Raw genomic sequence first — 25,876 nt, 5'->3', positions numbered from 1 at the left:
CTAGCCTTGGTAGCTGGCTAGCTAATATCTGGCTATCTTTACTATCTTAGCTTATTCACATCATTTGATGCAGTAAAGATAGTAAAGATATATACACAAGTACCTTCAAATTAGTGGATTTGGCTATTTCAGCCACACCCATTGCTGACAGGTGTATAAAATTGAGCATGAAGCCATGCAATCTCCATAGACAAACATTGTCAGCAGAATGTCCTTACTGAAGAGCTCAGTGGCTTTCAACGTGGCACCGTCATAGAATGCCACCTTTCCAACAAGTCAGTTCGTCACACAGAACGGGACCGCCGAGTGCTGAAGCGCGTAAAAATCGTATTTTCTTCGGTTGCAACAGTCACTACCGAGTTCCAAACTGCCTCTGGAAGCAACGTCAGCACACAAACTGTTCGTCGGGAGCTTCATGAAATGGGTTTTCATGGCCGAGCAGGCACACAAGCCTAAGAACACCATGCGCAATGCAAAGCGACGGCTGGAGTGGTGTAAAGCTCGCCGCCATTGGACTCTGGAGCAGTGGAAACGTGTTCTCTGGAGTGATGAATCACGCTTCACCATCTGGCAGTCCGACGGACGAATCTGGGTTTGGCGGATGCCAGGAGAACGCTACCTGCCCCAATGCATAGTGCCAACTGTAAAGTTTGGTGGAGGAGGAATAATGGTCTGGGGCTGTTTTTCATGGTTCGGGCTAACCCCCTTAGTTCCAGTGAAGGGAAATCTTAACGCTACAACATACAACGACATTCTAGACGATTCTCTGCTTCCAACTTAGTGGCAACAGTTTGGGGAATGCCCTTTCCTGTTTCAGCATGACAATGCCCCTGTTCACAAAGCGAGGTACATACAGAAATGGTCTGTCGAGATCGGTGTGGAAGAACTTGACTGGCCTGCACAGAGCCCTGACCTCAACCCCATCGAAACACCTTTGGGATGAATTGGAATGCCGACTGCGAGCCAGGCCTAATCGCCCAACATCAGTGCCCGACCTCACTAATGCTCTTGTGTCTGAATGGAAGCAAGTCCAAACAGCAATGTTCCAACATCTAGTGGAAAGCCTTCCCAGAAGAGTGGAGGCTGTTATAGCAGCAAAGGGGGCACCAACTCCATATTAAAGCCCATGATTTTGGAATGAGATGTTCGACAAGCAGGTGTACACATACTTTTGGTCATGTAGTGTAGATAACCTATTGCATTTACAAGTTTGTAGCAGGAGTCCGTCAGGGTTGTGGGTTCGATTCCCACGGGGGGCCAGTATGAAAAAATTAAAATGTATTCACTAACTGTAAGTCGCTCTGGATAAGAGCGTCTGCTAAATGACTAAAATGTAAATGTAAATGAGTCAGTGGCTACTTTTTCTCTCTATCCCTCCTGTGTCACACACACCACTCGCCCCTTCCCATCCCCCACCATTATGCAGCACGCACCGTCTCTCCCGAGTTGCGCCGGTTGCGCAGCAAACAAGTGTCCAAGTTTAAGCAAAGTTATAAAAAACACGTTTTTCAACTATCCGGATATCCCAAAAGATTTTATGAAATTATTTAAAATAGTGAAATTATTTAAAATGCCCATCCCTAACATACACACTCTAACGCAGTCAGTTTGTCAACTCAGCTGCCAGCCTCAGGGAGTACGTGCCATCCCATCCCTCTCCTACTGCGGTTTGTCCACTCTGTCTGACCTTTAACCTACTGACCCTTCAGAAGGCTGCTGTGGCTTCTTAGGGGTCAGCAGAGGGCACTCTAACAAAATCAACACCACTTGTGCTTAGATGGACCACAGACATACAGCTACTGTACAGATTAGCTATGCCAGCTATTAAAGAAAAAAACCAATCAGAACCATTTTGGCTGGCTCCCATTTGATTGTGAGAACATTCAAAAGCAATGTGAACATGGCCATCCAACAAATGCCATTAGGCAAAGAGTATACAAATGGTAGAGGGAGTAAGAAGAAGTATTAGATTAGCTTCCTGGTTCAACCCATTCCAGTTTCCTCTTCTCCCCTCCTCCCTGCCCTGTCAATCACCCAAAATAAGACTCAGTGAGCCCACAGCACTAATCCGGTTTAGAGCAGAGGGCCCAAACAGCAGTAATATGCCCTGATGTATTCACACACTCCACAAAGACACAATACATTAGGTCTGGGATATGTACTACTGCTAAATTACTTTGATGTTCTAATGGGAATGTGTCTGCTCAGTTGAGCTGTACACATTCTGCTTAATCTTTATCCACATAAAAAAGTATAATAAAAAAAACATTGAACAATAAAATGTTATTGAGTAAATGTATTCATTGGTTCTCTTAATTTTAATAAGAGCGATGAAAATGTAATTAATTGAAGGTTATTTGTTGATGTAAAAATCTAAATTTGCCGATTTTAAGGTTGTGTGGAAGAGATATGGGATGGGGTGTCCCCGCTGAAAAAGTTGAAATACCACTGTGTTAGACTGTACATCTGTGTGTGAAAGAGTGTGTGCATATGTAATCTCTCCCGAGTGGTGCAGTGGTCTAAGGCACTGCATCGCAGTGCTAGCTGTGCCACTAGAGATCCTGGTTCAAATCCAGGCTCTGTCGTAGCCGGCCGCAACCGGGAGACCCATGGGGCGGCGCACAATATTATTATTTTTGTATTTTTTCTTATTTTTTTTCTTATATATATACTCCCCTTTATTACTTTTCAACCCCGCCATCCTTTACCTACTTGGAGTAAATTAGTGAACAACAATGCCCAGGCCTCTACTTCCGGTCTATACTTACTATCTACACCTTATGGACACAGTTAATTTTACATTAATTATATTATTAATTATATTATATATATATATATATATATATATATATATATATATATATATATATATATATATATATATATTATTATTTTTTTTGCTCCTGAACTTCTTCTACTCTCAACCTCTCCGATCATTTTCATGATGTCCATCCGGTTTGCTTCTATATGCCATATCTTTCTAACTGTGCTTTTTCCAAAAAGCTCCCAACATACAACCTATATACTTATTATGGACACAGTATGCCTACATTATTAGTTATCTTGTTATTGTTTGTTGTTATTAGTCCCATCCTTCAACTCCATTCAACACCTCCCATCTATCTCTTAACACCATCCATATAGGATTTCTATTTGCCATATATATTTCAACTGTACTGTGATGTTTTACAAATGTTCTGAACCTTTCTATTCTCATTGCTTCTACAGATTGTGAATTAAAAATAAACATTTTTGCTAAAAGTATTATTATATTATTTATCGATTGACTATGACTTTTCAGATCACCCAGTAATGCTATCTGCAGGGTTAGCTCCAGGTAAATATTGCAATCCTTTAGCCATTCCTGGACCTGTGTCCAAAAACAAGCTACAAATGGACAACCAAAACAAATGATCTAATGATTCTGTCTCTTCACAGCAAAATCTGCAGAGCTGGGAAGATTGTATCCCCCATATAAATAACATTCTATTGGTAGCAAGAATTTTATATAATAATTTAAATTGAAAGATTCTAATTTTTGAATCCGGTGTCGTTTTGCGTGTCAGTTCATAAACACTATGCCATGGGATCGGTACGTCAAAAAACTATTTTGCAATCTATATGGGACGGCTGTCAATCCTTTGGTCCTTAAGTGAACAACTCCCGACGAACAGTTATTGTGCTGATGTTGCTTTCAAAGGCAGTTTGGAACTCAGTAGTGAGTTTTACAACCGAGGACAGACCATTTTTACACACTTCAGCACTCGGCAATCCCGTTCTGCGAGCTTGTGTGGCCTACCACTTCGCGGCTGAGCCGTTGTTGCTCCTAGACGTTTCCACTTCACAATAACAGCACTTACAGTTGACCGGGGCTGCTCTAGCTGACTTGTTGGAAAGGTGGCATCCAATGACGGTCCCACATTGAAAGTCACTGAGCTCTTCATTAAGCCCATTCTACTGCCAATGTTTGTCTATGGAGATTGCAACGGGTGTGGCTGAAACAGCCAGATCCACAAATTTGAACGGGTGTCCACATACTTTTGTATATATAGTGTAGCTGCCATCTGATGGGCCTACCTACCGTACTGTACAGTTCCCTCAGCATGCCATGAGTGTGCAATGGCAGAGTGGTACAACCTGCCATGTTGTATCCTGTCAAATAGCTAACCACCCACTCAGATGCTCTCAGGTTGTAGCTTTAGCAAACAATGACACAGACTGAGCAGGCTGCAAACAGACGTACCATTTCTATTCTGTCCTTCGTGAGTCTGACTGGGCTTGCTATGCCGTGACCGGCTTAGCCAGGCTGTGTGACTGTGTGTGTGAGAGGCGGGGGCAGAAATGAGGCAGGGTGTGCACGTGTGCACGTGTGTGTGTGTGTGAGAGAGAGAGAGAGAGAGAGAGAGAGAGAGAGTTAGAGAGAGAGAGAGAGAGAGAGAGGGCTGAGGGAGCGAGAGAGGGCTGAGGGAGGCGTCCCATAGCCAGAAGGGTACTGAAGCCCTATCTCTCCTCTCCCTCAATCTCCAGTCACGCAGCCCAAATCGTCCCTGCCCAGCCCTGGCACAACGACTCAAAACCTCACACATCATGTCTGCCCCAGTCCTTACACTAATTGCCAGAAGAGCTTGAGCCTCCCACTCAAACATAGGTGTATGTATGGCTTTTTTGTACGACCACGGGTAGTATTAATCTCCGGGCCTTGAGGTACAGCACGCAATACAAGTGAGTGAGAGAAATCCGGAGAAAGGAGTGGATAGGAGGGAAAGTGAAGATGGATGGAGAAGGAGAAGATGAGCGAATGAGAGGATTAGCAGCATCTGGTGTGTGGCTCATTACGGAAGCCCAGAGACGCTAAAAGAGCAGCGCAGTCAGTCAGTCCCTCCACATGTCACAGCTGCTTTGATGGATAACGGCTGCATCGAACCGGAGCTGTTTGATGTGGGTTAAAGACTGCCTGGGCAGTCAGAGTACTCAATATGCATCACACACACACAATGCACATGATGCACACACACACATACATGCGTATGCACATACACACACGCGTACGCACACACGTATGCACTGACGCAGGCACACACAGCTTCTTTCTGCATACACCCCAGTTCAGTAAGTTGGTTTCAGTGAAAGGCCTCAGTATGTTTCCTGTAGAGCTATGGAGGAGTCGGTGGAAGGGAAGAAATGGGCAATGGATCGAACTGTCTCGTCTCTCTGCTTTGTTCTTCATCTCCAGCTCTGTTCGCTCTGAGCAGTAGCTCCCCTCCCAATCTCCCTGCATACTGACAGCGGGAGGAGGAAGAGGAGGATGAGAGGATTGAAATAGAGAAGAGTAAACCCTCAGTCACTGAATCATTTGGATTTATTTCGAAACCTCAAGCAGCAGACAGAGGACACCCAGACATAGGAGTTTCGTCTCTCGCCTTGTCTATTCATTATGTTACTTGTCTTCAGCAGTACCATATTCAGGTAAACTGCAGCCACTAACAGTCTCTCCCTCTCCCATGATTGACGTTTCCTTTGACAGCCAAACTCCCAGCCTTAGCCTTCCAGGCTGTATCACAACCGGCCGTGATTGGGAGTCCCATAGGGCGGCGCACAATTGGCCCAGAGTCGTCCGGGTTTGCCGGTGTAGGCCGTCATTGTAAATATATATATAAGAATTTGTTCTTAACTGACTTGCCTAGTTAAATAAAGGTAAAATAAAAACATAAAAAATACACCAACCCAGCCTGAGCCTTCCCATATACATACACCAACCCTGCAGCCAATTACTTACAGAACATTACATGAACATGTACTCTGCTCTGCTCTCCACTACACTGCCTTGCTCAGCTCTACCCTCAGGATGCCCTGAATCAGTTAGATTAGAGAGATGAAAAACTTTCAGAGGCCAAGACTAACAACCACATCTCACTGAATTGGTCCTTTCTTCACTGAAACAGTTGGGAAACAAAGAGTTAGACTCACATAAATATAATCACCAGTCCACTGTACTGGCCTGCCTTCCTACTAACACTTATGAGAGGTCATTTTCTCCAGTGCAGAGCGAGGCAAGTGTGTTAAGGCGTCCGCATGCTTCCCAGCCGAAACAGTTCGGAATAGTTTGTGCATATATTATGACGACATTGTGACATTTCTGTTTGTTTTCGTCTTCGGTAAGGGTTTTTTCTGCAGTCCGGGCACATTACATTTCTTCGAGGCTGTCACGAATTCCGCCGAGACTGCTCCTCCTCCTTGTTCGGGCAGGCTTCGGCGTTCGTCGTCCCCGGAGTACTAGCTGCTACCGTTTGATGTTCTCTATGTTTGTTTGGTTTTGTCTGTTTGGTGCACCTGTGTCTTATCACTTATTGATTATATATATAAGTTTCCTTTGGTTTTGTTTGTAGTTGTGTGTTGTTGTCCGCCTGTCCGTTGGGGTTTTGGATTTTGCTCTGGTGTATTTAAGTGTATTGACACACTGTTTGCGCATCGCTTATATTTCGTGTTTTACGCACTGTTCGCGTATCGCTCGCCTCCGTTGCTTGAGGCCCGTTCTTTTGTATTGTCATATTTCTGACTAGTAAAGTCTGTTGGACTAAGCTTCTGTGTCCTGCGCCTGACTCCAACACCACATCCACTTCAAACACTGACAGAGGCAAGCTGAAGTCGGTAGCCGAAGTCTACGCCCCTTCGTCTGTGATTGGGATTCTTCAATAAAGTCTTTGTTGTCATTCAACAAGGGACGACTCGTTGTCATGCACATTCTTTCAATGACAAATACTGCACCAAACATCTTAGTTAGATTGCGCAACTAAGATCTCCTCGGCAAAAACATCAAAATTAATGACAGATTTCTTGAGTTATCATTGATTAATTCTGACTATTTTAAGGAAGTGTATACTGGCAACGGCCTGTCAAAATGGACAAACAGTACTATTGCCGCTTTTTTCTCATTTCTCAAGCGAAGGTCTTTTAAGGGAATATGTGAGCACACTCGTTCGGTTCGAACTGCCAGCCGAACTGAACCATGCTGATGCCTTTAGCCAGAGTGCTTTAGCTGGAGTGTTATCACATGAGACAGTGAGAGGGGTGAGGAGGAGGAAGGGGGAGGTAGGGAACCCCCCAGAGGAGAGGAGAGGAGCAGAGCAAAAGGTTGTTGCGTAATCAGCTGAAGTAGCTGTTTGTTTCCTGTGTAAGTTTTCTAAAACTGATGACAACACAGGGAGAACACACACACACAAACACAAACACACACACGCACAAACATAGATAGACAGTTCGATGGGAAGGCAGCAAAACAGATAAGATTGAGAATAATTGTTTTGGATGCTTTTAAGAGGAGCTACTGAGGGCATGGTAGCATGCTATATATGTGCATCAGTATAATGACATGTTAATTATGATATAGAAAGCATCCTACAGTACATGCATGCTTGGTTTGGTGAGATACATTCTCTGTGTCTGCTTGACTTGATGCAGCACACTCAGAAACAGCTAATCCCACGCACACACATGCACACATACACACAGGCTGTCATATGTCAGTGTGTCAGGAATCAGCTTCAGTCTTGCGTTGCCAGAAAAACATGTCTAAACTCAAAGTGAGCACATCACCAGTGTGTGTTTGTGTGTGTGTGAAGACAAAGAGAGGAAACACACCGATTATTTACGCTTGATGTGCTCTTAAAAGAGGCAGCTATGAGGGTCTTAACACACAAACACACACACACATACATGCACATACACACACACACACACACACACACAGTGATTCCTTCTGCTCACACACTGAGCAGCCTAACTGTAGGAGCATGTGTAGGAGCATGTGTGTTAGCTCTGTTTGGGTTAACACAGTGTCCTGACAGCTCAACTCTTCCTCCATTTCTCTTTCTCCCTCTCTCTCTCACTCTCCATCTTTTTCTCCCTCTCTCTCGCTCTTTCTCTCACTACTTTCATCTCGTTCTCTCTTCTCTTTTACACAAATGGCAAATATTCCACCCAGACCCCGTTTGGCTGACTATTATAGTACATTCCAATGAGACATCTCCCTCTTACTCTCCCACACACACGTAAACAAACACTGACCACCATTCATCCATGCTTCCCTATGTTACTGAGAGTATTCGGCCACATCACCAGACAGCGTGTGTGAGTGTGTGTGTTTGTGAGTGAGTGAGTGAGTGAGTGCTTGTCTCCTACCTTGCATCCGAACATAAGCGAGATGGTGCTGTTGGTGCAGGCTACTTTACAGTGGCACAACATTGGTGTAAATCAATCCGAGTGCTTGATGCTGGGTGTCATATTGTTGTCAGTGTGGGCACCTCCATCATGGTTTCTCTCTCTCTGTGTGTCCCCCTGCCCCCCCACCCCACCCCAGGAGCCCTCTGTACAACTGTCTGTCACTCTCTGTTGGTCTTTCAGCCCCGGCTCTTCCTGCCTCCGGCCTGCTCCCCCTGTCTTTTCCTCATCACAACCACCATCCTCATCATCCTCATCCTCGTAGGCAGTCGGAGGTATTGGCAGTCTTCATAGAGTCCCTCTTTCTCTCCCGCCCTCCCTCCCTCCGTCAGTCTGTCTGTCCTTCCGTCTCCCCCCGTCTCTCTCCTTACTTCGTACACAGCACGGCAGTCCCAGTTCTCTCTCTGTGAGCCCAGCTCACAGCTCAGCTATCGAAGTCTGTGTCTGTGCCTCTCACTCTCCCTCTCTCTCGTTCACTCACTCTCCGCTCAGCTGACTCGCGCTTTGCGATGAGGCAGTCAGATCAATGAGCTCAGAGAGAGAGAGAGGGAAGAGCCATGGTGGCGGAGGGAGGGAGAGAGAAAGAGAGCCCTGGGCCGGGGGGATGGATGGGGAAGGAGGTCGGGGGGGGGGGGTGCAAGGGGACCGTGTGTGTTCTCGCTCACCCTGTGTTTCCACGCACTCCGTCACTGCCTCTCCACCTGCTGCAGTGGAGGCTCTGCCATGACTTGTGCACTCACACACACACAAAACATAAACATGGGCAGCAGGTAGAGAGAGAGAGCGAGAGAGAGAGAGACTGAATATGAGGGGGAGGGGCTTATTACACAGCCCAGTGGACAGGACTGACCAAACAAACAAACTGAACAACAGAGGAGAGGAGAAAGTCACCCAGGAAAGGGAGACGTGATCTCACCAGTCAAGAGAAACCTCTTCACACTACAACCCGCTGCTACCCAAGAGCATATCAAAGCAGCACACTCATAGTGAACTGAACCTCTCCCTATAGCACACACTACCTTGGCGTTACAAGCGCCGTGCTCTACCAGCTGAGCTACAGAGGACCACTATCATCACATTTGCAGACTAATGTAAGCCTACTATTCCAAATGTTTATTTTTAATTCACAATCTGTAGAAGCAATGAGAATAGAAAGGTTCAGAATTTTTGTAAAACATCACAGTACGGTTGAAATGTATATGGCAAATAGAAATCCTATATGGATGGTGTGAGATAGATGGGAGGTATTGAATGGAGTTGAAGGATGGGACTAATAACAAATAACAACAAATAATAACAAGATAAATAATAATGTAAGCATACTGTGTCCATAATAAGTATATAGGTTGTATGTTGGGAGCTTTTGGGAAAAAGCACAGTTAGAAAGATATGGCATATAGAAGCAAACCGGATGGACATCTTGAAAATGATCGGAGAGGTTGAGAGTAGAAGAAGTTCAGGAGCAAAAACAAATATAATAGAATTATTGTAAAATTGACTGTGTCCATAAGGTGTAGATAGTAAGTATAGGCTGGAAGTAGAGGCCTGGGCATTGTTGTTTACTAATTTACCCCAAGTAGGGAAAGGATGGCGGGGTTGAAAAGTAAGAAAGGGGGGTATATATATAAAAAACATGGGGGATTGGAAGTGATGCAGACAATTACATTGATAGAAGATACAATCTATCTGCAATATTAAGCTGATCCATCCCCCAGAAAAAAAAAAAAAAAAAGACTACTATTACAAATGTTGTGAGTAGATTGAATAGAGATAATTTAGGTTATTAGTATGTGCGTAGTGGCATATGTTTATAGGCTATATCAGAGATGTTTCCTTTGCACGGGAAAAATGTAATGCAATTCTACTACACTTTATATGACTGGAGAAATTAGTAGAATCTTTTTTAATACGGTAGCTTAGGTCTACTCTACTGACACTGACAACAGACGAAAAAATGACCTTGTCTTGAATGCAACCATGTAATCTAGGCCTATGAAAAAGTGTTCCTGGCTGAAAGGCATCCATCCAGCTTTTCTCAAATTGTCAAATGCATTTTAGCTAACCCTAACCCTTTTCCTAACCTTAACCTAATTCTCCTAACCTGCTGCCTAAATTCTCCTAATCTGCTATGAAATGTCAAATAAGGTGTTAATATGACAAAAGCTGGATCCTTTCTAGCCATGACCGTGAAAAAGGGAGACGCAAATTGTACAATATGATGTCCATATAGCCTGGAGGACATTATTGTCCAATAAAACTCCAGTGGTTACCATATATTCAGAAGTACAGATCAGGGTTGGGTTATAAAAAAATATCCGAAACTTTGAACATCCCACGGAGCACAATTAAATCCATTATTAAACAATTGAAAGAATATGGCACCACAACAAACCTGCCAAGAGAGGGCCGCCCACCAAAACTCACGGACCATGCAAGGAGGGCATTAATCAGAGAGGCAACAAACAGACCAAAGATAACCCTGAAGGAGCTGCAAAGCTCCACAGCGGGGATTGGAGTATCTGTCCATAGGACCACTTTAAGCCGTACACTCCACAGAGCTGGGCTTTACGGAAGAGTGGCCAGAAAAAAGCCATTGCTTAAAGAAAAAAATCATAAACACATTTGGTGTTCGCCAAAATGCATGTGGGAGACTCCCCAAACATATGGAAGAAGGTACTCTGGTCAGATGAGACTAAAATTGAGCTTTTTGGCCATCAAGGAAAACGCTATATCTGGCGCAAACCTAACACCTCTCATCACCCCGAGAACACCATCCCCACAGTGAAGCATGGTGGTGGCAGCATCATGCTGTGGGGATGTTTTTCATCGGCAGGGACTGGGAAACTGGTCAGAATTGAAGGAATGATGGATGGCGCTAAATACAGGGAAAAGTTATACATGCTCAAGTTCAGTTTTTTTGTCTTATTTCTTGTTTGTTTCACAATAAAATATATTTTGCATCTTCAACGTGGTAGGCATGTTGTGTAAATCAAATGATACAACCCCCCCCAAAAATCAATTTTAATTCCAGGTTGTAAGGCAACAAAATAGGAAAAATGCCAAGGGGGGTGAATACTTTCGCAAACCACTGTATACACAAATAATACATTATCTGATGAAATTGCTTTAGAAAGGTGCACAAGACAGGGATGTCCACTCTCCCCCCTCCTGTTTGTACTGACAATTGAACCGCTTGCAGAAAGAATTAGACAGGACCCAAACACATTGGTAAACATTAATATAAACTAAACTTATTTGCAGATGATCTCCTTACATACCTGACCAATATTGAAGACTCAATGCCCTCTTTGATAAACAAAAGTCAACATTTACATGGAATAAAACTAAATAATGGCAATAGTAAAATAATAACTCATGCTCTACAGCAATCCTTTAAGAGGACCACAAAAAAATATTAAATACTTAGGATGCTAAATAAGTGACAACAAACAACAAATATATAAAGACAACTTTATTCCATTACTCAACAATATGAAAGCAGATCTAATAAAATGGAATAATCTTCCCATAAATCTTACAGGTAGAATAATCCTCTTTAGATTGGAATGCCTGCCAAAGTTTATTTATTTTATTTTTGGTATTACCATTTACCCCACCGAAGACATTCTTTAAAAAAGTATACTCGGTCATAACTGACTTTATACGGGCAAATAAAATTCATAGAATAAAAAGGAAAGTTTTACTTCTTCCTTAGTCTGAGGGTGGTTTTAACCTTCCAGACATGGAATTGTATCAACTCGCTACCCAAGGCTTTTACTTGCGACATATAGTTAAATGCCATAAAGAGGAACAATGGGTACATATTGAAAAAGTGCATGCTCATCTCCATAATCTTTTTACGTGTCTATTTTTAAAGAATAAAGCTAAGAACATTGACTTCATGGTTAAGAACACTATAACAATATGGAAGAAAATAAAACGTATTCTACAAGAACCAGTATTACTCCCTAAAAACACAACCTTATGGAACAATCCTTGGATATATTTTCTGAATTCAGCGATAAATTGGTCCACATGGAAAACTAAAGGCATAGGAACCGTAAATGACTTGGTAACAGGAAATAAATGTATTTCCATGACAGAATTAAAAGGTAATTTTGGACTTCCAAATGTAGATAGTTTCAAATACATGCAACTTAAAAGTTAAATATCTCGAAATGTCGAATTGAAATATTTTAGACATCAGAGTAACCTTGAGGGAATCTTATTTGAGTCCGAAAATGATGTTTATATGATAGCGAAGATATATAAAACCTTGTAGAGAGCATATCCAACTCACAATCGCTTAGAAAAAATATTAACTATTAGAACAACGACTCATAAATAACTGATGTTGGCACAAGATGGAGGGAAAGTTGGAGCATAACTAACGAAATTACAGTTTAAAAAATGTACGCTTAATCCAGTATAAACTAATGTATATACTGGATTATATAAGAGAAAAAATCCACAAATTATACAGTACAACGGTAGAGTCATGTCTTAAGTGTAAAACAAATAATGACTCAATACTCCATGCTTTCTGGGAATGCTATGAAGTCCGGAAGTTGTGGGCGGAGCTAGAACGTTGGCTGTTAGAAGTATTATAATGTAAACTTACTTTTAATCTGTCTCTCTGCATATTTCAAGACACGGCATATGGTGGTGTAGTGAGATACCGAATGGGCTGGACGATTCTCATCACTCATCTTGAAAAAACATATACTAAGAACGTGGAAATCATTCCACCATCATTAACACAATGGAACAATCTAATGATTTCTTATTGAAATACCATGGGCAACCAAGTGGCAAACAATAATGCTGGCACTAGGGATGGGGGTGTGAGCCTACGGGTCTAGGCAGATGAGATGTAGTCATTGTTTTTGTGCGTCTGTAAGTTGTCGTTCGTATGTATAAGTTTGTATATGGAGTGGGGGGAAAATAAAAGTTACAAGACAAAGCTGTATTCAGAAGTGTGTGTGTTTGTGTATTCAGCACTTTAAAACCATTACAGACATACACGGTATATAGTCCTTCTCTTTCTGATGACAGAGCTAGAAGATAGGAAGCAGGTGTGAGGAGATCCCAATCGCTCCTCTGGGCCTGTCAACCAATCAGCTTCTATCTAGATCACAGAGTGCTGAGCAGCAGTGATGCCACCACAGATACACCCCCAGGGAGAGAGAGAGAGAAATAGAGACAAAGATATATAAAAAGAGAGAGAGAGAGAAGGAGAACTAACATCTCAAAGAGAGACATCTCAGTGAAATCTTCCACCATCTCAGAAAAAAAGGAAGACATTAGTTCAGTCCATCTCAGCACAACTTCCTCTCTTGTACCTCACAGGGTTTATAATTTCATCTTCTTACTCTGCAGAAGTTTGTCTATTTCCACATGCAGAGGGAGAGCTAAGGATGGACGGAAAGTTTGTCAACGTTGCATAAAGCCTGGGTGTAAAATTCAATAACATTTTGAGGACATGCTTCACTATGACAAATCTATAACATTTTAAGTACTAAATGGTTTAGTAAAAAAGCCACACATTAGCAACGAGTTCCATACATTTAGCATGCATGTTCATCAAGCAGAACTTCGATCATTATGACTTTCTACGGCTGTACTGTTAGTGTATCTTGTGAAGACTTGAATATATTGAATTCTTTTAAATTATGCAGTATTATCCTACATAGCATTGAATTATGAATTACCCAGTGGAAGAGAGATGGGCGAAACACAGGCCTCTCGTTTCCTCTCCTTCTCTATATCTCCTCCCTTCTTCCTTTCCCTCTCCTTTTCCTCTCCTCTCCTCTCCTCCTGCTTCCTTTCCCTCTCCTCTCCCTCCACTCTCCTCCATCAGTGGGCGAGTGACTGTGAGTGAATGAGATGTCATTATAGATCACTCTCCTATCCATTTACTGCTGAGAGTGAGTGTGGTGTATGTGTGTGTGTGTGTGGTCGGTCAGTGGAGGCTCCTCAGAGAAGGAAGTGGAGGACCAAAAATAATTTTAAAAAACATTTAAAAAGTTATCATTTCTAGATAAATCTATACTAAATATATTCATGTCACCAAATACCTGATTAAAACACACTGTTTTGCAATGGTCTACAGTAGTGTCAACAGCACCCTCTAGGGTATCACCATGGTGTAGCTGGAGGACAGCTATTTTCTGTCCTCCTCTGGCTACATTGACTTCAATACAAAGCCTAGGAGGCTCGTGCTCATCACCCCTTCCATAAACCTACATGGTAATTATGACGACTTCCGGAGGACGTCCTCCAACCAATCAAAGCTTTTGCATTATGAACTCGCATCAAAGGATCAGAGAATGAACCTAATACTACGTATGTGTGATTCAAAATCTTGGTGAGTTGGTGACATTGTTGGATAGATTGAGATTGACATGAATAGTGATAGCTAGTTGAGCATGTTTAGGATATTATTCAATTCAATTTAGTTTTGTCAAACTACAGGATATGGAGGAGGTTGATTATATATTGTTTTCTTGGTTCTAGAAATGTATTCTGTGTGCTAGCTAACTACCAGAGTGCAGTTTTCTCTGCTAGAATCGCTAGCCTAATGCTAACGACAATGTAGTGGGTAGAACCCTTTTGGTTCCAGGTAGAACTATTTTGTGTTCCATGTAGAACCCTTTCCACAGAGGGTTCTACCTGGAACCAAAAAGGGTTCTACCTGGAACCTAAAAGGGTTCTCCTATGTGGACAGCCGAAGAACCCTTTTGGAACCCTTTTTTCTAAGAGTGTACTAGTAGCCCTCTCATTCCCATAATATGTTACTATAAATGTCTTTATTAAACGTTTTAGGTTAAAATATTTTTTTTTTTTTTTTTTTAAATGCTTTGTCGTCTCCATGCAGTCCGTGCCTATACACTCAGAAAAAAAGGTGTTATCTAGAACCTAAAGGGAGTCTCCGGCTGTCCCTATAGGAGAACCCTATAGGAGAACCTTTTGAATAACTATTTTTGGTTCCAGTTATAACCCTTTTGGTTACAGGTAGAACCCTTTAGGGATCCATGTAGAACCCTTTCCAAAGAGGATTCTACATGGATCCCAAAAGGGTTATCCTATGGGGACAGCCGAATAACTCTTTTGGAACCTTTTTTTCTAAGAGTGTACTGTGGGTCTCCCATCCTCCATAATCTGTCAAGTCACCAGCCTCCACTGGTGGGTGTGTGTGTGTGTGTGTGTGTGTGTGTGTGTGTGTGTGTGTGTGTGTGTGTGTACGTGTTTACGTGTTTGTGTGTGTGTGTGTGTGTGTATAGGGGACCGGGGGGCTTCCAGCTGGTAGTTAAGTGGTGGAATAAAATGGAATCTCTCTTACATAACAACCATTGCCTCGGTGAACAGACGGTGGGGGACACAAGACATAAAGGTTGCATCTGTACATGGTAATGACGATCTCAACTTTCAAGGAAAGAGGAAGACAGACAGGAGAGAGGGTAAAGGAGAGAGGCAGATGAATGCGGAAGAGAGGGAAGGAGATTAAGGTGAAGAGAGAAATAGGGAGGAGAGGGAGGAGAAGGATTAATGGGACACATTGAACAAACACTATATGAGGCCATCAACTTCAAGAGATTAGGCAGAAAAGGTAGAAGTGAGGGCAGGGGAAGGAGAGAGAGATGGGAGGGATGGACAAGGGAGTGGAGAGAGAGAAGGAGAGAGGGAGGGATGTAGGGAGGGAGAGAGGTAAGGCGAAGAAGTGGAGAAAGTGAGGAACACAGTGAGTCAGTTGATCATCCTCAAGGCCACACCATCTGGTGGCCAAAAACAATTACAACATCAGCAGCGAGGGAGAGACAGGCTGGCCTTAAATACATACCTCTCTCTCTCTCTCTCATTACCTCTCACCTCTCGTTCTCTCTCTCTCTACTTCCTTCTCATCTATCTCTCTTTCCTTCCCCTTCACCCTTTCAGCTAGGTGAGAGAGAGCTAAAAACATATTCTTACCTGTCGCACCACTGTCTGACCCCCACCCCCCCACACACACACATTTGCAGAGCAGAGCCCTCTGTATTACTTTAATTATTTACAACTCTCTCTTTCCTCTCGTCAAGTAATGCACACATACACAACACAACAACACCACTCACGAGAGAAAGAGAATCTGAACAAGAACGAGAATGAAAGAAAGATAGATGGAGAGAGACAGGGAGAGAGAGAGAGAGAGAGAGAGAGAGAGAGAGAGAGAGAGAGAGAGAGAGAGAGAGAGAGAGAGAGAGAGAGAGAGAGAGAGAGAGAGAGAGAAAGAGAAGAGAGAGAGAGAGAGAGAGAGAGAGAGAGAGAGAGAGAGAGAGAGAGAGAGAGAGAGAGAGAGAGAGAGAGAGAGAGAGCAAGATAAAGACATAAAAGGGGCGAGAGGGAGTAAGAATGAGACGAGAATTAGAAAGTTATACTGCAAGCTCATGTGCCTGCTAGCCATGGACTGCTTGTTCACATTTGTAGGTCAGCACTAAAATAAACCAGCTTGAAACAGCAGCAACGCCAGAGGGGCTTCAGCCAATGAAACAATGGATAAAGACAGCGAACCAGTTATCCTAAAATAACATTCTATACATTACGTTATTCTATATAATGATTTCATATAATGCATGTCAATTTAGAAGCATTAGAATTGTAGCAGTAGTAGTAGTATTGGTCACATGACATGCTGCTCTTTGTCCCTAGTGGGGTATTCTGGGTATTCTGTATGTTACAGGGCTGATTCCACATGAGTGGCTCTCCTCTTCCACACTGATGGCTAATACACACACACAGAGCAACTCCTAATGGGCACCAGGAGAGCTGAGCCACTGCAAAGTCCTAAAATGAGATATGACAAAACCTAATGCCCTAAAATAATCCCTTGTTTTTCCAGGAACAATTTCTTAGCCTCCATCACTGACCTAGTCTACCTTTGCGATAGAGGTGCCGGCTAAGACAGTGGCCACTATAAACCCTACCCATGAAAATTCATATTCTATACCTCATTCTATACCTAAAGTAGAGGGCAGTAGTGGTTGTTCCACAACATTATTGTCTGTCTGAGGGCCAGTCACAGTGAAATACAATAGAGATACCAACAAAAGCAACAAAAGCCTGTGAAAAGGTAAATGGGTCTTACGGTCTTAATGGCAGGCAGGCAGGAGGCAGAAGATAAGTTGCAAAAGTGGTGGTTTTATTCACAAAATAATGGTAGAAGTCGTAGCAGTAGTGATGTTCCGTTTGATACGTCGAAATCGCTAAGCAGTTTACTTCGAAGCAGTGTGCCGATGCCTGTATCACTTTATCAGAAATACGCAAACAATGACATCCAAAGCTTCATTTCGTCTAACAACCACCTGATTGGTTTGGTTTTGGTAGAAGACAAAAAGGCTACTCTGCGTACGAGCTACAGCATGTGGGATGTCATCTATAATAATTTGGCTGCTCTAAATTATTTTGACCAGCAGGTGCCACTAGTGTACACTGTGTTGATCAAAGCCTTGAGTAATGAACCTATTTTTGACACAATTAACTGGAAAGCCTCAATGCTTCAGGAAGCTTTGTTTCCCCATTACTATGTAGCGGTGGTAGAGGTAAATAATGTTAGGCAAAATAGGCTAAAGGACAGAACAAACAAACAATGAACAAAAATGAGCGCCTTATCCAGGATACTCTCCCCTTCAGAGCTTACAGAACACTGGCGAAACCAGGTAGAAATATCTTGAACCAACCCCCTGGGCAAAACCATTGCCTCAACAAGCAGGGGTGCACATGACCAATTAACTTGTTGAAACCTTTACAAGCTGATGGCTAGACTAACATCATTACATCACATCATATTCACAAAACAGGCCTTTCTCAAATCTAGCCGGTATTCATTTTCATTCCGAGTGACCTCAATATAAGCAGGTTGTCATTTATTGTCATGAGTCTTGTCCTGGAGGCAGAACTGAGCAATTTCCCCTTAGATAGGCCAGCTGCAAAGAAAAAATTGGCTATATTGTAAAAATGTATGAAAACAAAAATGTGCTTTCTTTTCTTAATTTAAGGTTAGGCATTATGGTTAGCAGTGTGGTTAAGGTTAGGGTTAAGGTTTAAAATCAGATGTTATGACTTTGTGGCTGTGCCAGCTAATGACCACTCTGCAGAGCTGCCTCCAGAACAAGATTCATGACGAAAAATGCTAACCTGCTCAAAATAATACATTATAATATTACAACAATATCTTGCGGGTGTACACGCACATCTCGTAGTAGAGCACGTACGTGCACGAGCGGAGCTCCGATAAACGGCAACAAACACAAGACAAACACAAAGTAAATAAATGCTAACTGTTACACAGCTAACTGGCGCCCTTGCTAGCAATAAAGGGAGTATTTAGCAGTTGTTCACATGTTTAAAATCAATAGCAAGTTCGGGAAGTGGGGCACTGTCGCCATCACATTGCCATATGTATATGTATGTATTTCTATGCAGTTCTTTCAGTGACAACATAACTAATTTCAGCGATGGTAAATATATGTTTTGTTCTGCGCTGAAGGGAAGAGACTGAATTAAATGAATGACCACAGAATCAATGTTCTATGAAAGAGCATATAATGACAGCCTTTAAAAGCCAGTGGAAAGGGCAGAGGAAACGGAGAGCTCCTACAATATCATTGTGTGTGTGTTTGTGTTCACATCAACCAGACTGAGCAAATACTGTGGTTTAGAAAGGGTCTAGTATAGAAGGGTTGGGGAGGGATTCCCACTGGCCCATATTCGACTTTCCAGTGTCTCTGTGGACTGAGGTTTGAGCCACAAGACTGTCTTAGTCCTCTGAGCTAAAGTATAAGCATAGCCTTAGGGAGCTAATACAAGTATTTAGGTCTCAGGCAATGTTAATCATTACCCCTTCCATTACACAAGAATATCACAAGAACATGTGTTATGTTTCCATGGATGCCTGGCTGGAAATGTGAGGTTAGACTCTGGGATATGTTTGGAGTTTCTCTTACTAAATGGAGACAGACAGACAGAGTTTCTGTTGGTTGGGAGGGAAGAGACTAGAGCTTCTGTAACAGTCTCACTGCTCTGATTGATCAGAGAAGTGCGTTTGTGGCTGTGCTTTGCTCGGCCAAGTTACGCTGAATGTGTCTTCCCTACTTTCCTGAGTGTGTGTGGTTGTTTATTGGGCTTACGGCTTACACTATGAATGTGTAAGTGTGTGTGTGTACTATATAGCCTATGTAGGGTAGTTTTGGACGTGTCTGGCAGAGTTGCTGACAGCCAGCTTGCAGCCACCAAATGCCACCAGGGAGTAAATAAAGGCCTGTAGAAGGCAATTAGGAACTCCATGACAGATGAAAGACGGTGATAGGGGTATCAGGAGGTCCTCTACAGTAGGGTGACCCAGGCAGGTGACTGTGACCTGAAGAGGAAGCCAGAGCAGCTAGCCTAGCAGGGAGGCATTGCCCATGGTGTAGCGTGGTGCCGTGGTGCCAGGGAAAGAAGAGCAGTGGCTGGCTGAGGGCGGCAGGCCAGCCAGGGCTGTTTTTAGCATGGGTTAGGCTGAGCTGAGCGGTGGCGTGGTGCTCTATCCCTGTCCTGCCTGCTCCTCCGCAGACTGACAGACAGTCAATGAGACTGATTAATACTACCCATGGTGAGGGGACGGTGAACTGTAGGTAGGTAGAGAGGTGGAGGAGAGTGGGAGGCCAATGACTCACTGAACAGTGAGAGAGAGAGAGAGAGAGAGAGAGAGAGAGAGAGAGAGAGAGAGAGAGAGAGAGAGAGAGAGAGAGAGAGAGAGAGAGAGAGAGAGAGAGAGAGAGAGAGAGAGAGAGAGAGAGAGAGAGATATGTGTGAGAAAGGGGGGACGGGGGATAGTGAGACCCCCTACTCCCCAGTCCTGCCAAGTGGTCCCAGTTAAACTGTGTACAGTATATTAAACAGAGCCAGGACACAGGCTACAGAAGGAAGATAACTCTCTCCCTGTTTCAATATTACTTATTCATGCCAACACAATAGCGTGCATAGCAAGTACCACAGATAGAACATAAAATAAGAACATTGAATTATCCTACCACGTGGACCATGGCAAATACTGACGGGCTGAAAACTGATTTTTTTATGTAGTCAGTTGTAACTGTAAGAGCAATTTATTTTGATCTAGACAGTTATTTCCTCAAATTGGATATAACAATTAAATTATACCACTTTAACATATATGAGACAGACTAGAGGGAGGAAGTGAGGGCCCTGGTGGATTGGTGCCAGGAAAATAACCTCTCCCTCAACGTCAACAAAACAAAGGAGCTAATCGTGGACTTTAGGAGACAGCAGAGGGAGCACACCCCATCCACATCAACAGGGCTGCAATGGAGAGGGTCAAAAGCTTAAAATGTTCCTCCACACAGACAGTGTGGTGAAGAAGGCGCAAACAGCACCTCTTCAACCTCACAAGGCTGAAGAAATTTGGCTTGGCCCCTAAGACCCTCACAAACTTCTACAGATGCACCATTGAGAGCATCCTGTCGGGCTGTATCACCCCCTGGTACGGCAATTGCACAGTCCGCAACCGCAGGGCTCTCCAGAGGGTGGTGCGGTCAACCAAACGCATCACCGGGGGCACACTGCCTGCCCTACAGCACATCTACAGCACCCGGTGTCACAGGAGGGTGAAAAGGATAATCAAGGACCTCAGCCACCCAAGCATAAGCATTTCGCTGCACTTGCGATAACATCTGCAAAAAAATATGTGTACGTGACTAATAACATTTGATTCGATTTGATTTATAGGAGAATTCAATGTCTTTCACTTTAGATCGTTTAAGTTGGCTATACTTTTAATACATAGAAAATGTACAAAAAAGAGCACCTTTCATTGTACTGTAGAGCAGCAAGAAGACTCACTCCAACCATATCCTGTTATTTCCATCTGTACAAAAATACACACAAGGTGGAACCATAGTGTAATAAAGTGAAATAGAGTGAAATAGAATACATAAAATGAGTTCTAATTCTTCTGGTGGAACATCGGATGGCATCAGAGAGATTGTTTCTAAGGAGACTGCGATATGATGGGGGAAGACACACAGTCTCACACACAGAGTCTGAATTCTCTAGACAGACATCATCATAGTGTCAGTATCACACAAATCTCTGCCTGCGCTTTAGAAAACACCCTGCTCATCTCTGCTACACACGAGTGATGAGCCTTGCTCACGTCACATGACACACACACGATACACACACACGGCGTGTTAAGTTAAGGAGTTTCCACCAAGCATGCCAGAACACAATATTACAGCTGATGAATCCTGGAAAGCTTCTCAACATTTGGCTGGATCAGAACAGAAGATAGGGAATTATCTGTTTTAAAAGGAGGACTGCTTATAAAAACCATTAAAATAGTTGAAGAGCCAGTTGAGGAGCTTAAAGTCAGAGCATGAAAAACAAGTATGAAAATGTATGCACTCACTACTGTAAGTCGCTCTGGATAAGAGCGTCTGCTAAATGACCCAACAATGTATTAATAAATAAAGCCAGAGCAACACTTATTCTTCCTTGCTCTTTCCAACAAAATATTAAGGCATATTTGCGCCACATACAGTCAGGTCCAAAATGATTGGCCCCATGATAAAGACGAGCAAAAAATACTAATAAATAATACAAATACTGAGCTATGTTGTATGTAAAAAAAATTATAATAAAAAAAAACAGGAAAATCATATTATTTTATACATTTGCTTAGAGAAAGAGATCTAAAAAAGATACACTACATGACCAAAAGTATGTGGACACCTGCTTGTCGAACATTCCAAAATCATGGGCATTAATATGGAGTTGGTCCCCCCTTTGCTGCTATAACATCCTCCACTCTTCTGGGAAGGCTTTCCACTAGATGTTGGAACATTGCTGCAGGGACTTGCTTCAATTCAGCCACAAGAGCATTAGTGAGGTTGCAAACTGATGTTGGGCGATTAGGCCTGGCTCACAGTCAGCGTTCCAATTCATTCCAAAGGTGTTAGATGGGGTTGAGGTCAGGGCTCTGTGCAGGCCAGTCAAGTTCTTCCACACCGATCTCGCCAAACCATTTCTGTATGGACCTCGCTTTGTGCACAGGGGCATTGTCATGCTGAAACAGGAAAGGGCCTTCCCCAAACTGTTGCCACAAAGTTGGAAGCACAGAATCGTCTAGAATGTAATTGTATGCTGTAGCGTTAAGATTTCCCTTCACTGGAACTAAGGGCCATGAAAAACAGCACCAGTCCATTACTCCTCCTCCACCAAACTTTACAGTTGGCACTATGCATTGGGGCAGGTAGCGTTCTCCTGGCATCCGCCAAACCCAGATTCGTGAAGTGTGATTCATCACTCCAGAGAACGCGTTTCCACTGCTCCAGAGTCCAATGGTGGCGAGCTTTACACCACTCCAGCCGACACTTGGCATTGCACATGGTGATCTTAGGCTTCTGTGCGGCTGCTCGGCCATGGAAACCCATTTCATGAAGCTTCCGACGAACTGTTCTTGTGCTGACGTTGCTTCCAGAGGCAGTTTGGAACCCGGTAGTGAGTATTGCAACCAAGGACAGACGATTTTTACACGCTACACGCTTCAGCACTCGGCGGTCCCGTTCTGTGAGCTTGTGTAGCCTACCACTTCGCGGCTGAGCCTTTGTTGCTCCTAGACGTTTCCACTTCACAATAACAGCACTTACAGTTGACCCGGGCAGCTGTAGCAGGGCAGAAATTTGACAAACTGACTTGTTGGAAAGGTGGCATCCTATGACGGTGCCACGTTGAAAGTTACTGAGCTCTTCAGTAAGGCCATTCTACTGCCAATGTTTGTTTATGGAGATTGCATTGCTGTGTGCTAGATTTTATACACCTCTCAGCAACGGGTGTGGCTGAAATAGCCAAATCCACTAATTGGAAGGGGTGTCCACATAGTTTTGTATATATATAGTGTAGATCAACATTATTGGCACCCCTGTTTCCAATACTCCAGCACCCTCCCCTTGCAAGGATAATGACGCTTAGCCTTTTTCTAAAATGTTTTATGAGATTGGAAAACACATTGGGAGGGATTTTAGGCCATTCCACCATACATAATCTTTCCAGATCCTTGATATCCTGCTTATATATATGGTTCTGTTTTTCGACGCTAAACCCTCTGGTGTGAGTGGCCAAACAGCTTCATCATCATGTCATCTGACCATAGCACCTCCTGGAGTTTGATAAATGGCATTGGCACTTGGATTGGAACCGGTGCTATGGTCCTATCCTCACAAAAGGAGGGTGCTGGAGTACTGAAAACACGGATGGCAATAATTTTGAACCTTATTTTTTTATTTCATTTTTTACTTATTAAACAAAATCTCTTTCTTTGAGCAAATATATTAGTATAAAAGTATATTTTTTGCATACAATATACTGTAGCTCAGTTTTTGTATTGCTCATCTTTATCAAGGGTGGCAATAACTTTGGACCTGACTAAGATTGCATTTAAATTGACTTTATCAAACACTAATCATTCACAATAAATCTATTTCACAAATGTACTATTTTGGTTTAACAACGTTAAAAAAACTACTGTGTCCTACTACATCAAACCACATCTCAAGCCTTTTACAACATTGAATATGCTAGTGAAGGAACTCATAGGACATGCTAACTCCATAGGTTTAATCTGGTATAAGAGTAACAGCCCACATCCGCTAAAGATCCCCTCAATCCCCATAACTCAACAACGAACCAGCGTCAAACACAAAGTATACTTTACATTGCGTCCTCTGTCTCTCCTATGGTCCTCCATGGTGTAGTTAAGGTGTGTTATTGATTATTACTGTACACCACAGCAACTCTCCCCACAGTGCAGCGCTGACCCTACTCCACCCGTCCTCTCCCTCCCAAGCTTAGATTTATATATCCAATCATGAAAACTCCCCTGGATTATACCTCTGGCTGGATGGACGGCTGGCTACCGCAATGCATTCTACCGTAACCACGGGCATCTGAACAAAAAGCCACGCTACCAAGCTCTTTCCAATTCTCTGCCTCTCTAAAATAGGTATTTCCAAAGACAATTAAAGGATAAAGGTAAGCTTCTTAGAGCTTAAGAGGGTACGCTTAGGGGGGAAACTTTTGCTCTCTTGGAGCACAGGGATACCAAAGTAATCAAAAGGACGACTGGAGAAGATGCAGGGCATTTCTGGTGCGTTATTTACGCCCAGTGACATTAACAATGATACAGAAAACTGCAGATACCAGTTGGCTAAAGAAAACCCTGAGTTTCATTCAAAGCTATCTCTCTCTTCCCCACCTGTCAGTGTCCTCATGTAACTGACTGGTTTTCAGTCTTCTGCGTGACTTAGTTAAGACCCTTTTCAACCTGCTGAGCTAAAGCCTGGGGCCTAGGCATTAACTAACACGATTCCTCAGACTAAGCCAGGGATAACCTCTTCAGTCGCTACCCTATTCTAATAACTCAATCAATAAATTAGTTAACTATGTTAATGAGGAACTCAACATTCAACATTACTATTTAATGCCAACAACTGTATCACAACAATACTCCCCAGGTTTCTTTTATAGACTTGATCCATACAAAACAGCAAACCCTGTGGCCAAAATAAAAATCCAACAATAGCCTGATCTCTGAAGACTAACTTTAGAAGCTGTGAGCATTATTGCAGCGGGTCTGAGAAAAACGACAGATGCAGTAGAGTAGAGTGATAGAGCATTTGCCAGTGCACATTGTTGTTCTACACCTGACTCAACGAATCAAGGGCTTATTTTTCTTCGATGCGGTTTAACGGCGGTTGGTATCCAATGTTAATAGTGCATTACCGCCACCAGCTGAATAAGAAAGAAAAAAAAACATTGCGGGGAAAGGTGGAAAACGGCATCCATACAAAATAAAATAAAAATAAAAACCATCGCACTTCTTCAATCACAGTCCACTCCAAAATACATCCTTACACATGCTCAGGGGCTTGTGATGGCCGACAGGATTTCTTGCACGGCCTCGGCTGTGAAATCACCCAAAAAACGTTCAGCGTCATTCACAATGATTCCAATTTTCTTAGACTTCTTCTCTGCTTGTGCTTTACAGTTTATGACCATTGCAATAAATAATACAAAGTATTATGGACACATTAGAAATAGTGGATATTTGGAGACTAAAAAACCCTGACCTAGTGATATATACATGGAGGAGACATAATCAAGCTAGTAGTCTTGACTACAATATTTCACTTTATCTGTGATGCTAAACCAGACAAGATAAAGCATGCCTATCTATATAATGAATATGAATTGGGTGGGTTGAGATTATTAAATATAAAAGCACCAAACCTCTCTCTAAAAGCTTCACTTATCCGGTTTACTTGAACTCTAAATGGTTCTCAAGTAGATTACTAAGAAAAGCTCATCCATTGTTTAAAAATGGCCTTTTTGCCTTTGTGCAGATTGCCATGTCTCATTTTCGATTAAATGAAAATGGAAAAAAAATCAAAGTATCTCTCTTTTTCAAACAAGCATTACAGAGCTGGCTACAATTTCAATTTCATCCCCCTGAAAAGATAGAACAAATATTACAACAAATATTATGGCTGAACTCAAATGTGCTGGTTGATAAAATACCCATATTTATGGAAAATATGTTTGAAAAGGGTATTTTGTTTTTAAATGA

The 25,876-nt window shown here is 42.7% G+C and overlaps 1 protein-coding gene across 1 annotated transcript in view; it reads right to left on the bottom strand.

The window, feature by feature from the left end:
* LOC311149172 (disks large homolog 1-like) overlaps positions 1–25,876 on the bottom strand; it is a gene marked incomplete at both ends in the record, with an annotated part of 203,467 nt that overhangs the window by 84,095 nt on the left and 93,496 nt on the right. The gene's annotated exons all lie outside the window — the stretch shown is intronic.

This window comes from Coregonus lavaretus (genome assembly GCF_964263955.1).
Source record: "Coregonus lavaretus genome assembly, chromosome: 21".
NCBI lineage: Eukaryota > Metazoa > Chordata > Actinopteri > Salmoniformes > Salmonidae > Coregonus > Coregonus lavaretus.
Note: the sequence above shows the minus strand (reverse complement) of the source record. Positions and strands in the feature narration are given on the sequence as shown.